Source organism: Aythya ferina (genome assembly GCF_964211825.1).
Source record: "Aythya ferina genome assembly, chromosome: 1".
In the NCBI taxonomy this organism is placed as follows: domain Eukaryota; kingdom Metazoa; phylum Chordata; class Aves; order Anseriformes; family Anatidae; genus Aythya; species Aythya ferina.
In genome coordinates this window covers 105,244,992-105,260,077 of record NC_140296.1, presented here as the reverse complement: position 1 = coordinate 105,260,077, position 15,086 = coordinate 105,244,992, and the positions used below count along the sequence as shown (strand labels likewise).

General features: G+C 38.7%; 1 protein-coding gene across 7 annotated transcripts in view; it reads right to left on the bottom strand.

Annotated features, from left to right (window-relative positions):
- The window catches only part of ROBO2 (roundabout guidance receptor 2), an 897,160-nt gene that overhangs the window by 301,084 nt on the left and 580,990 nt on the right, over positions 1-15,086 (bottom strand). Inside the window, exon 1 of one of the 7 annotated variants that reach the window (XM_084538903.1) lies at positions 1,691-1,805. The exons of the other annotated variants lie outside the window; for them this stretch is intronic. The gene's annotated coding sequence lies outside the window, so the exon portion shown is untranslated. Of the gene's footprint in view, positions 1-1,690; positions 1,806-15,086 lie in introns of those variants that run through there. 7 annotated transcript variants of the gene reach the window in all.

The window sequence follows — 15,086 nt, the reverse complement described above, 5'->3', positions numbered from 1 at the left end:
TCTTTACACTTCTTCTTTCCAAGAAAGCAATTTTCTTCTTGCCCCTAATTCCAATTTCAGAACACTAGGGATGCACCTAATCTACCTTTCTAGTGCTAAAAGTATGAAAAGATTTCAGAAGTGTGGCTGAAATGAACCGTGATGAATTACCATTTTGTCAAAAAGGCTTAGGATGTCCAGAACTAACTGCTTCTTTCACAAGGAAGAAAAAAAGGACAGAAATCATTCCATCAGCATTTTTTTTCTTTCATTTAAATGAAAGACCCAGGCAAAAAAGACATATTCTGTGTCATGGTTTGTCACTCATGACCAGCAGCTGGTGATTAAAAAAACCTTATGGCTTTAAACCTGGTTCCCTGTAAAGGGGAATGACAGCATCTGTCCGAAGTGCTGCAAACGTGAAATAATCAGGCAGAGCCTTGAGAGGTGGGCAAGTAAATGAACAAGCTATAGCTGCAAATGAACATTTAGGCACACAAAAATAAAAATCAGGTTTGTTTAAGGTTTAAACTAACATTTAAATAAAGGTTCCTGTTGTGACAATCATCTATTATTTGGCCGGTTTTCATGCTACTTCTGACTGACTCATGTTTAAGCCCCACAGATATTTCCTGATGTAGGAAAACAAGCAAGAAACAAAGCAAGCCCTCCACGAGTCTCCAGCCATGGGCTAATTTGCTCTTTGAAGAGAAAGGGCCTGTCTCTCAAGGCTGAGAAGCACAACCATCTGCTCAGGTTGTGAGTGACGAGCTAAGGGAGCTCTGCAGCAGGCAGACATACGGTTATTTAACTCTGCCTCGACCAGCAGCAGGAGGTCCAGCACACTACAAAGGTTCAAAGGTAACAGGAGGAGTAACACCTGGACAAGGCAGTCGGCTGGAAACATTTCTACTTGAGAAGAGCAGAAAATGGAGGGTTTAGAAACTGGATAGCTCAGAAGGAGGAAACTGCATTTGAGCAAGCCCCTTCTGCCTTACCCCAGTCTCCCTTTTTCCTTTAGCTTCAGAGAGCGAGGGAGGCACGAGGAACACATCAATAGGAAAGGGGAGATCATATAGTAGCCGGGGCTGATCAAGTGCGCACTTACCAGGGGTCCCTGATTAGAAAAGCTGCCTGAAGACCTGACCCAGGTGACCTCTGCAGGTACACATTAAGGTGATGAACACATATGGTAGTTGCCTGCCACCAAAACTCTCCCAAAACAGACTTCTTTCTCATAAGATCACAAAGTTGACTCTTCCACAGCTCCCATTAAGTGAATATTATTTTTTCCATCTCTTAATAGTATAGAACTCCCAAGCCAGGTGTAGGCTATTGTCAATTCTACAGCAAATGATTTGCAGAACCAAATACACATGTAAATATTAATGTTAATAAACCAAGCAATGAAGAAGTATCCCCATCTTACAGAGGGAAAGAGAAACACATTAGAGAATGTCAGAGAAAGAATCCTCTTCCCCCATCAGGCCAACAAAGCAGTCTGAAAACTACTGTTTAATTTTCTATAAAAATGGTGTTGGAATATTTAGTTTAAATATTAATCATGTGACCACAAAAAGAAAAAAAAAAAAAAAAACAAGTGAGGAGTTAAAAAAAATCATAATACTTTAAACATAATGTTTATCATCCAAAATTATCTGACTTGATTAAATGGCCAAACAAACTCCACAGACTTTAATGGAGATCTTACCTGGTTCACATTAAGCTGCTTTTTAAAGTATTTTGATGATCAGCCGCAGTATGCTATGCAATCTGCCTGATGTATTTCTCAATCCACAAAAAATGTAGTTGTACCTTCTGCTGCTCTATTTAGACATCATATCCCCAGTCATTAGATGGCATTATATGGTCATATTCCATAATATATTAAATCTGGCCTTCATGCTGCACCTGAAATGCTCTGCATATATCTGTAACTATATGTTGGAACAAGCATCATCCCTTCTAGTTAGCTGCATAAACTTGGCACAAACACCTTATCACGTGCTATAATTAATTCAGCAGAATTTGTGCTTAGCCTTGATTCAAATCAAATCAGTACTGCAAAAAAATCTAGCTTAACAGAGAGGAGTATTAATGAACACTGAACCATAACCCCACTCACTATGTTTTATTAAGCCTTTACTCTTTCTACCAGTGCTGTCAGTGAAAGTGCTGCCACCCACCAGCTGCACTTATAGGAGCTTGAAAAGCTCTGCTAAGAGTACTTGTTCTGTTCAGGTCACCTGAAAGTCATTCTGTGCTGGGGAAGGAATAAATGCAGATCTGGCACGTCTCTAAGAACAGGAAAAGATGCTGCACTAAGTGCCCAACTTAATTAAGCAATTCTGCCTCTTAAAGAATCAGTGTTAATTTCTCAGACAAGATCTTGGTGTATTTTTTTTTTCTTTTTCCTAGTGGAAAGCTAATGAGAAATAATGTTAACAAGCTGAATGAATATTATAACAAATATTGAAAGAGAAGACATATAATTTGTATCAGTAGCAAGCATCCTCAGAGCCTCGAGTTCTCCAATTAAGGCAACGTCCAGGCCTGACTTGGTGTCAGGCCTGTTCATATTCTGACTTGGTGGTGAACAGAAACTTTGAGGTTTTCCCCCCTTTGGACTGAAGTGGTTGATGGAATATTTGATTAGATATCCCCCTCCTCCCCTACCCCCCCACCCCATCTTCGTTTTTTAAAATGCTCACCCAAGTTGTATCATTTTCCCCCATTATTTCATCTTACTCACTTTTGTAATGCACATTTACAGAACACCACCACCAGCCCGTACCTCAGGAAGGCTGCTGATCCCACTCTCATCTAAACACTGAGCCACTGAGTTGCATTTGCTTATTCCTTTGAAGAGCTAGTAATGATCACACAGACATAGATCTTTAGAGATTTAAGCTAAGTGAGCCAGTGTGTTAATTATATGCTAAGGAATACACACAAGAAATGGAAAGTAGTAGTTTATTGCTTTCCCAAGTTTCTCAGGTAATTAGAACAGCTTCTGGAGATATATGGCACTGTCCCAGAATCTATCATCACAATGGGCTTCACTGTAAAATGCACAGAATTAATTTTTTAATGAAAATCCTCTACTGAGTGTCAGAGCCAAATTCACCTGATAAATGTCACTGAGCAACGTCATTACTGGCTCATCAACACAGGGTGTTTAAAGCAGATGGTAGAGCAATGCATCTTCAGCACTACAGCCTGTTAATATCAGCCACCTCCCATAAAAAAATTAAAATTGGCCCCCTGTCAGTCAAACATGACAGTACTTTGGATTTCTCCCTCATGATATTCTTTAGCCTTGAGGCAGATATGACAGGCGCCTTATTAAATTCCAAAAATAAAATGTAGCACAAGAAGGCAGTGCATTCCAATGAGACAGCAGACTTGTTAAAATGCAACATGCATAAAACTTACTTCATTTCATTTTAGCTATCATCAGTTTCATCTTTTAAAAAAAGCAAATAGCAACTTTAGAAATGTGGTGTTTGTTGTATATAAGTTAAAACAACATGTCACGCCTTATATTTCAAAGTGGCTAAAAGTCTTTATAGGCGTTGCACAGATATTTTGGTTATTTTTCATGAAAATAAAAGCTGGGATTTCTCTTCGCTGTTCTTCTGTTGAGTGCTTGTGTTCCATTAGTATTGATCCCAATCTTCACAGAAAGATGGAGGCTAGCTATCCTGATATACAAGAGCATCGCTAAATCAGGAGGATTTCTGCACAAACATGGGGACTGGTCTCTGCATATCATGTTCTCCAACTATATAGGACAGCAAAAAAGAGATCATCTCATTAAAAAAATGTTCTGTGTTGAATAAAAATGTCATTGAGAAAGCACAGTTACAGCATTCTTTTGTAAATACACCAGTTACCGTTTCACTTTCACATTTAACTTCACGCTTCGGGACATGGATTAGGATTATCAAGGCATATTAAAACAGCTTCCATGGAACCACACCAATTCAGACCTATAAATCACAGAGGTTGCTTGAAATTCCTTAACATAAGGTGGAATCCTGGGCAAAAACAGCGTTTACCCTGAAGTCTTATACATATTTGGTAAAACGTGATGCTTGTACCACCTCAGGTACAAGGTATAATGCCAATAAACACCTGAGCAGGGGCACTGTTCCACAGGAAATTTAACATGTTTTCAAATAGTTCACATCACATTTGTTGGATTCACGCTGAAGCTTTATACAGCTGGGCCATAACCTGTGGGATTTTGTGTCATTCCATTCCCAGGGTTTATTAAAGCTCACACATGCCTAACTAAATCTCCCACACCGTCATTTACTGTATCTCAACATTCCATATCCCTCAAATGTCCCCCAAATGCATGATACTCCTGCCAAGGTCTTATCTTCCTTCCTGCTTTAAAACTGGACACACATAGTCAGTGCTCTAGTTCATGACACACTTGTTTTCTAAAGTCAAGCGAGGTTTAGATGGTCATAAATTTACCAGCTACTCATTCCCAGGCTGTAGTATGTATTGTACAAACAGCTTCTTCATATCTCTCACACACCACACACCCCTTTTTCTGCTGCTTTGCCTCCTAGACATTATCTCCTATGGCTTTGCAAAATACATGCCAAAATCTTCCTTCACTTTTGAAATAAAACGGGACTGATTTAAAACAAATGCTTTCATTTTGACAACACATTTGCACAAACAAACTGTGTCAATGTTGATGTGGCAATAACAGAGCAAGACAACTGAGTTCTGCACTCCTCAGGAACTGCCCCTGAAATGTCAGTGATCACAACTCCTGCCAACGCACTCCAAAAATGAAACAGCAATGGCTTCATCTTTTTCAGCGCAAGTCTTTTATGTCTGCTCTCCATGTACAGTTGTAGGTTTCAACTGTTGACTGCACCCTCATCTGAGTCCTATTTTAGAACCTGCAACCAAAGTGTTACATGATGCATAGAATGACATTTTCAATTGCCAAAAGCATGTTCTAAAAGCAAAACAGAGCAGGAGGAGGGGAAAAAGGAATCTATTCCCACAAGGCCTAAATGTTATCTCTATCTGCCAAACAAAAGACATCTTGCTGCCACTTTGAGACATTTCTGCAGTTTCTTGTATGATGTTACTTTTTTTTTTTTTTTTTTTTTTTTTTCCCTGAAAGTAATGCCACTTCTTCCGAATTCTGGTTAACCTGTGCATGTTTAACACTCTGCAAGTCTGTGCCAATTGCAAACCACAAGCCAATACATACTCCATTGCTAATATATGTATACACATATCATGGAATCACAGAATAATCCTTGTTGAAAGCCTTCTGGGGTCACCTGCTCAAATCCTCTTCTCAAAGCAGGCATAACTTCAAAGTTCAGGGTCATTTTGCTCACGACTCTTTCCAGATGGGTTTTGACTACCTCCAGTAATGGAGACTTCTCCTCCTCTCCAGTCATTGCCACAAATCCCCTCTCATTATGAAGATTTTTTCCCCTTATCTAGTTGAAACACCCCTTGCTGCAACCTGTAGCTGTTGCCTCTAGCCCTTTCGCTGCACACCTCAAAGGAGAGTGTGAATGCCTTCTCTGTGGTCATCCACCAGGCAAAGACAACAGTTAGATTTTTCCTTTAGCCTTCTCTCAAGGATAAGCATTAGTGGCAATAACCTTATCCCATCTTCTAACCACCAGCTTCCTTGCTGTGCTCTTGCTGTGTGCTTAGGCTTCACTGAAACAGGAGCCCAGCACATGCACACACATGCACACAATGATAAAGCAAAAGCGTAAAACAGGATCTAAAAAGGAACTTAAAAAGATGTGTTAAAAATATTAAGTAAAGCCACTCTATAAATTTTCCTGCCACAAATGGCAGGGCTTTGCAAAGTGTCTGTGTTTATCATAAGACCTTCTGGCAATAAAGGAAGGAAGCTTAGCAATACACAAAGGCTTCAGATTAATACATCTGTACTTAAAAACATATAGTTAAAAACTGCATTCAGATCTGAGCAAGTAAGTGATCTAAATATACAGTCGCTTCCCAGCAATACTATTGCTTGGCTATTAACAGTTGTATTAGGGCCAAAAAGAACACTTCAATAAAAATACAGATACATATTTGACATATGCAAGCATGAATAATACCACAGTTATCTCATCAGGTTGAGCAGTATTTTGGAGGACTTACCCACCTATCAGGTTGAAGGACCACCTGCAAAGGAACTTGGGGGGGATCTGACTGATCTAAAACACTCTGCTTTGTTGGTATCTGGTATCACAAACTGAAAAGTCACCCATACCTGCTTTGCAACCACAGTGAGTCTCCAAGTACCAAAGCAACACTAACTTGTCAGTTAGAAGCCACAACAATGCATATTCCTTTCTACTCCATAAATCTTCTTTCAAGCTGTCCCTTGAAAAAGCCCTCTGCATTTCTGTTTTGCCATCACAACACTTTGGTTTTCAGCAAGTTGAAAGATTTTTTTGTTGTTGTTTCTCAGCATTAAAGTACCTGGTTTTAATTAGCTGTCACACCAGCATTGTCTTTGCATGCTTTTATGCACTCATATCACACCACATGCAAGCTTTTTTCTTTTCTTTTTTTTTTTTTTTTTTTTTTAACAGATAATAAGTGGGATGGATTTGTCTAATGGGAAAAAAAGGAAGGCACAAGTTTGACATAAATTGTCACAGAAATCATTTGACATTCACCTTTTTTTTAGTGGAAAAGGACAAAAGCTAAAACCATTAGGCTCGTGTACGTATGAATACAAGCAAAAGAACATTTTAAATGTAAAGATCCATTGTTACCGAGGGAGCGAGATACTAATAAGATGCCATATCTTAAGTGCAGAACTAGCAGCACCCAAAAGCTGTTAAGCCTCTGACTGTTCTCAGAACTACAATTATCAGCATCCCGAACAGACAGATATGTGAGCTGAGACACCAAACTGGGATGAGTTTCTCCCTTCCTTTTTCTCCTCATTTGCTTATGATCTTCAAAAACCATACAAGCTCTATGTAGCCTTTCTCTATTTGATTTTTCCTAAATATAATAAAAACTATAGATGTAAGCCATCAGGTTGTAAACTATGTTGACAGTACGGTATTGTTTATACCATTGTTCATGCCCACCAGGTAGGGGATGAGACAGAAATTCCTATTTATAAAGAGAGGCATAGAGAAGGCAATTTATTCCAAATTCATCCCAAAGCTAAGAATTGAAATTACACTTCTTGAAAATACTCCAGTATCTTAACCCCAAGATCCTTGTTCTTTTCTAAATGGATTCTCCAGCTATTAAATATTCCAGCATCTAACTGTATTACCACATCAGCAATCAATCACATTTATAGGGTATTAAATTTACTTGGAAACTTGGTGGCTGACTTCAATCTAGAAGGACGAGATCAAATTAAGATTCCTACTACATTGTGCGCAGCACTATTTTGTGTTTTTTTTTTTTTTTTTTTTTTTTTTTTGTAGGAAGGAATTGCCAAATTGCATTTGATTTCTTGTTTTGACATGTTATTTGGCATATTAATAAACTAGAAACATTATGCTGCTTAAAGTCATGATCTCATTTTCCCCAAATTTATCTGGAAGCACTTTCTGAGAAGGAAATAGGAGATTCTTGTTCACTGACTAAATGCTGTTAAAGACATGTTATGCAAAACAGGTAAAATTTTCAAACATGGGGAAAAATGTAATCTGTGAGTTTAAATCTTCAAACAAGCCATTACACTTTACCCGAGTCAGAACAGGTAGGATAAGAAGAGCAGATGGACTATGCACAAGTGAATGCCCACTCAGCCTTTCTCCTGAAATGGCCAAAACACTGCAGGGACACAAACTGAAGAACCTGTGAGACTATTAGAAGCTGTGGCATATGCTTTCACACAATTTTACTGCTGAGCACAGAAAGCAGCACAGCCCTCAGCTGCACTCTGGTCATCCCCAGTGGGCACAAGATGCTCTGTCCTTGTGGCACCCCAACCATCAGGCAGTCATCCTTTTGCTTGAAACACCATGGGGATAGAGATCTCCCTGCTCCTTTCACTTGCTGCTTCCAAGCCTGGACTAAGCACATTCTAGCCTCTCTTCTTTTGTTTCCAGTCAAGAGTAAAGCAAATACTTGGAAGAATGAAATCTTATCCCTCCTCTATTAAATATTGACCTAATTTTACATGAAACATGCATCCCAGTGAGCTAGTAAAACACACATATCAAAAAACAAACAAACAAACAAACAAACAAACAAAAAAACTATGTAACAGAATAGATGTGTATAATGACTGGGCGTAACAGAAAAAGAATACAAATTAAGAGATTTAAAACATTCCCACCATCTTAAAATAAAATTAACATTCATAACCCAAGAACTCAAGGGTACCTAAAATAACCTAAAAATACAGAAGAGCACAGTGTACATCTGTCATAACACCATATTATCCCCTTGTTTCCCAGGAGTGCCTTACATCATATACAACATTCATTAAGACTTTACCATAAGCTTTAAGAAAAATACTGTCTTTATATCAATATTTATTCCTTTAACGCTACAGAAAAAAAATACTTGCTCTTTCATATTTGTTTTATATAGTATAAAAGTTGACACCTTAACCAACTGTAGTTTCAATTAAGAATTACATAATTGATTGGTTAAACTTGTAGAACAGAACTGGAAGAAGCATTTCACTTTTTGTTTATTTATTTATTTATAAGTCCAAAACAAACATCCATAAATTTATTGAATAGATACTATTTCATTTTTTTCAACTATCAAGCCAAGAATAAAAAAAAAAAACACAGTATTTTATTTAACAACATACAACAAGGTCTCATAAAATATAAGCATCTTTCTCCACAGATATGTTACCTACACTGTTAAAATCTTTGAAAAACACTTTAAGAAGATGAAAGACCTACGAACTGGGGTGACTGTTTATAATGATGCTGATATGACCCATCTAAATATTTGGATAGTCTCTTCAAACCATTCTCAATTTTAAAACCTACAGGTTTAAAAGAGATACTCAGTGTTGATATGAATTGAATCTTTACATACTATGTGCAAGTTGTCCACTGACTTTAGAAATAAATTCACTACATTTAATGACAGGAAGGATGCTTCATGGGCAAAGCACTGAGGTAGGTCACCATAAAAACTAGAGATACAAATAAAAAGATCGGAAAAATGTAATTTAAAATATATTAAAACCACACAGATCCTTTCTGTTTCCATGTCACACCATCACCTCATACTCTTCCTGGAGGAAACACATTTTTAGCTGGCAGGATAACCCCTCTATACATGCATTGCTCATTTCAAACAATGCTGTTAAGGGAAAAAGAAGAAATGCTTCCTACATATTTAGTCTGCCTTGCCCACTGTAAGGCTTTTAGTCATATACATACATGTATGATGTTATCCTGCAGGAATTGTTCAAGCAAGAAGGATCTCACTACCAGCAAACTAACATAAGGGGTCCTTTTCTGCATTGCTCCTTATGATCCCAGACTGCCTTCTGCTAGGGACCTAATTTCACTTCATTTCATCACGAGCAACCCTAGAGTTTCTTGAGATGGTAACACTAACAGAGCCCCTGAGGGTAAAAAGGGAATGAGAGGGTCAGGTTTGATTTCAGCTGGCAACATTAGCTGTTGCTTCCCAATGAATTCTGACATGGTACCCAAATGAAAGATGAATGCTTTTCAAAGTAAGCACAGACAAAGCAATATTAAATATTTAATTTCCAGAGGCAAAGGGTGATGTCCCAGAGCTCAAGGGAAGCTAATGGACCTCAAGCTAGATAAGCTGATTTTAAGCAGTAAATACCCATGCAGAATCCACAGAAAAACTCAACAGTTTCATTAGGGGAAAAAAAAAAAAAAAAAAAAAAAAAAAAAAAAAAGTTCTTTGCTAAGAAGTTCTATCCATGTGCAGATATTTGAGATTATATGAAATTAACAAATATGAAAACCAGTCCCAATTCTCTGCTGGCACAGTCCTCCTTCAGTCTCCCAAATCAGGGAGAATCAATGGTTAGCACTAAGCTTATAGTAGTAACCTCAGCACCTGCTGGAGTATTATGCCAATGCCTTTCATTTCAAATAGGAGCAAAGCTTTTATATGTACTTCATAATTTTGAGACCAGACCCAGTTAGTTTCAAAAGCCTCCACAGGGACAGTGCAAGGGGAATGTCAGTTCTCGTTTCTTTATCTATCTTTATCAGTGAATTTCCCTCAGAATTGGGGTTGGCTCCCCTATTCTTTCCCCTTTAACACAAAGATCTTTGTTTTCTCTATCTTAAAGATTAATGTCTTTGGGCATTGCCAGGGTGATGGCAATGCCAAAGCTCGTCAAGGGTTCAATTCAGCAGAAGCCTGTGACAGGCTTTTCAAAGCATCCACTGTGGAAGCCTGAATCAGATTTCAACCATTTTGTCAGGTCAAGTACCTGAATGAAACTGGAAACTCAAAGTATACGTAGGGGTGAACTGACAGTGAAAGGAGGGCCGGCTCTGTGTCAGGCAAGAGCTGACAGAAATTCTCCCAGAAGAAGCATGACAGAAATTCTAAGAATAAACCCAAGTGTTGTTTAGATGCACTTTGCACAAACAAAATTGTAATAGCAAACTGCATACTTCCAGCCCTTGCTACACTGTTACCTCACCCCTATCCACTATTTCCTACTTTTCCCTAAAAAGCTTCTGGGTGAAAACTTCTGATTCAGAGCCTCAGGGTAAGTGAGGGCTTCAAATTATCTCTACCTTAGTCTCCTTTATGGGACTGCCTGCCTGGCCAGGCTTGCCCCATGGACACCAGCACAGCTGAGAAAGCACCCTGCCATCTCCAGATTAATCATGTGTGATATTCACAAAGTGAAGGCAGATGCTACTTTTATCCAGCTGAGGATTGTTGAGATAACCATTATTCATCATGTTTTGATACTTATACTTTATCCAATAATTATTTTCCTGTTATGACAGGAGCTAACTTATCATTTTCCATATGGCCAGAAAGGTGTTAGACCTTCACTAATTATAGATAAAGCTATATTAATGGCTGCTGAGCAGCAGCATCATCTGTGATGCTGAACCCATAAACCATGAAGCCTAGCCTTCTCTCTCATGGCAGGCAGGCGAATAAAAGCTTCCAACACACAAGTTTCCCTCCTGTTCCTTGCTGTCAGAGCCCAGCCAGGTATTTCTCCAAAGCTCACTAACGCCAGCCCCTTGCAGGCCCAAGGGCACAATGTCATCCCAGGCAAGACACACGCCCTCCAAGAAGCTGGTGTGCCAATGTGTGTGCTCCTCCTGCTCACCCAGCAGCTGGAATGGAGGTGAAGAGCTTCACAGTGGGAGGCACAATGGCAATTACCAGCATCTAAAATCGTCCTTGGACAACAGCTGTCTGCCAGAGTGGAAATGGATTGTTCTACTAACAAGATGATCCTGTTTCTAAAAGTAACTGGTTTGCCAGATAACCAACAAAAAGCAGTGCAAATAGCTTGCTGCTGTAGCGATGCTTACTCCACCAGACACAGTAGCTATTGTTAAGATCTTCAGCAAAATAAAAGGGAGTGGGGCAATAAACAAAAATAATTGTCACCAGCTATTCCTTATGCCCCAGGCTGCTTCCCCTAAACACTGCTTTGAATGCAGCATGGACCATGGTGCTGAGTAGAGACTCTGAGCTGTTGTAACCTGGAAATGGCTCAGGAGTTTCACTGATGCTCACCCTGCCAAAAGATTTAAAGTGATACCCATACAGGGATCTGGGAAATCATTACTGCAGAATGTTTATCTGCTACCTGCAGCAGACTTCAAGATTTTCCAGACAGCAACAGTAAGTCAGGCAAGCAGGACATCAAAGTCCGGTGCTACATGACTGGTGAATTGACCAATGTCCTACTTGGTGTGGTGTGACCAACATGCCAGGGAAGGGTTACTTCGAGGAGCCGGGCCCCCTTTCACTTACAGGGTGGATGCAGGTATAGGAGTGGGAAAGAGGGGGAGATGCAGCTTCTCTCCAAATTGGTCCTGTCTTTTGCATTACCAGCTGATCAGCAGAGGAGCCAGGTCAGCTCTGCTGACACAGAGAAACCATCCAGGCAAAAATAATTTCCCCAAATGCCTGATCTCAACTGCCATTGCTAGATTTGGCTTTATCATCTGTAAAACAGTGCTAACATCTGAATGGCCCTTTTGTCTTCACTCACCTCTGAGTTTCAATTACTAGGATTAAAGAAGCTTCACCATCCCCCATACAGTCACATCAAGATATGATTTTTTCCTAGTTAGAACAATACAAAATGAGTTTTCTCATACAAGGAGTGAAAACGAAGAACAGAACTCCCAAAAGTACTAAATATTTGTCATTATTAAATTCTTCTCTAGCCATTATCTTTGGGCTCAAATATAATATAACAAGTTTACAGAGAGTCTACTTTATATGGTATATACTGCAGCAATAATTATTCCTCTCTCCCTCTTTCAAAACATTTCCCACGATAGTTTCAAAGCACATGCTTTTAACGATATTTTAAAATTAGAATTATTGTAATTAATCTTTAGTTTTTGAAAGTAGCCAGACACAATGTAATGTAGCTTTTTTTATTATTATTTTTTTTATTTTTATTTTTGACTGTTCTGCGTACTAGGGACTCCAGACTTTTGTGACACTCACAGCCCCTGTAGTAAAATAAAACACCAAACGTTCACCAGTAACAGATCTCAAGCAAACTGCAACACAAGTGAACATAAGCTGCATAATTGCACATGAATGAGATGTTCATAAAATAGATTCAGATGCACTCCCTCCTCCCACCAGTACTCTATCCTAACATCTCTCCAGATGTTTACATTTATTCCACTACAGCAGCAAACATACATCCAGATTGCACCCCATTTAGCTGCAATGAAACCATCACCTCTGCTCAATATGATGCTCATGCATGCTAGACATGAACTGCATTTCAGCATTTACATATGTAATTTTGACATATGTACAATAACACAGGAAAAAAAATCCGCATGTGCCTTTGGGCATTCCTGGTAGTTATGCATCAAAAATCCCCAAGCCTGATGGGTCACTTCAGGATTTAAATTCAAAAAGGAGTTTCCTATTTCAATAAAAATTCTGCTTTTCATTCTGATCTCTGAACAAGCACAGTTTGGACAGCCACAGTCCTGCTCAAGTATCGACCCAACATGTTTCAAGGAAATTAAGCCTGCTCTAAGACAATCTTTGGGCTTTGCTTTTGCATGACTAGTTCTTCCTCTTCTGTCTGAAACCCTGTTTTTATTCCAGAAATCCATTACCTTTAATTTATTGCTGGTAGGGCAAGGAAAGTAGAATTCAAGTTTTTTAAACATCAGTTAGATTCCTTGAGCCTAACAGAAACATAAACTAATATAAAATTCGTACGCCCCAATCTTCCAGCACCTTCCAGCTTCGTACAGTCCCATACATCCAATTCTCTCTCTAATATCCTTTTAATATCATTTCTTTCTTTGCCTTTGGCAAGCCCTATAGCCTTCACCTTTGTCCTCAGAGAAATCTAGGTTAATATTACATTTGTGTAGTGGGTTCTACATTTCTTATTTTATTGGAAAAGCGGCCTAGCATGAACGAGTAAAGGCACAACCTTAGAATTACCTGATCCAGTGGAGAGAGATACTTCCAATCACCAGTGGAGAAACACTTAATCGCAGTTCAGTCCTCTTATGAAACCACCTTTTTGCTGGACAAAGCAATTGTTTCATTTGGCTAGCTCCTGCATCATACTACGAACCTAGAGGCTGAAGTGAGGTTAACATTCGACCATCACTTTGAGCATCAGGTGATAGCTAATCTACCAAAATGTCTTTTTTTTTTTTTTTTTTTTTAACCTTATAGGGAATAGGCAATATTAGTTAGTAAAAATTCATAACATACAAAATTTGCATTATTAAAAAAATCATGTAAATTTATAAAAAGAGCAAACCACATCAGACTTACAACAAATTAAGAGAAAATCAACCTGCAACCTTAACTAACTTTTCCACAGTATGAACACTTTGACAGACTGTTTTATTCCTCTTCACATAAGTTTCTCCCCATCTCAGCCTTAAGAAATTATTGTAAAAAATATATAGATATTTACCTAGAGGCACAGCCTCTGTATTTCCACGGGACAGTTAGCTATAATTGTACTTATAAAATTACATTTTTCTTGAAACACACAACATCTAAAGCCATACATGCTTTTCCTTGGTTTGGAAATAAACGGTAGTGAATTTATGGTTCAACTGATATTTTCAGAGAACTGAAGGTCTAAATTTCTTCAGGGACAAGCCTTCATGCTAGCTCAGGCCTATGTCCCTTGTGGGTGTAAACAAAAATGTTTAGGTAATTCTCACAGGTTTCCGCAAACATCCTCCTTGTCAACACAAATTACACACAGTCTTTCAGAACAACAAATGTAAGTAAACTCAAAAGGCTGAAAGAATTGTTCATGCACTTGTAGAAACTCCGGTATGAACACCAGACTCTATAAAAGACTATGCAAAATGGGTTTTTCCCACTCCCTACCTGTTTTCCAAGTCACAAAAGATTATAATCCATTATTTGTTCATCTTCCCCAAATGTTTTATAAACATACAACCTCTGTTCTTGTGCTGTGGGCACTGCTTTAAACTGATCTGCTTCAGATAAAAAAAGCTGCTTGTTGTGGATTTATGTACTTAAGGGATCACTTGTGTGCATGGGAAGGGAGAGTGTTCATCCAAAGGAAAAAGACAATATATAAAGAAAGCAAATATGGTTTATAAAGAAGACAAAAGGACTAAACACCACCCTCAGTATTTACACCCTATGAAACAAAACTGAATATAACTTCTCTAAAACTCTCAAACTTTGCCAATGAAATGACACTGCTCAGTCTCTTTCCTGTAGCTTTCATTCCCTTTTGGTGTACATGTTATATATGGAGTGGTAATTTGAGTCGAGAAAATGGTTGATATTAATAAAGAAGGGGGAGTGGGGCCATGGGGGTCGAAAGCCCCGTGGTTAATGATAACATCAGACTCGTAAGGATGAGGCCATCAGGAACGTAAAAGAGTTTAGAGGGAACAAAG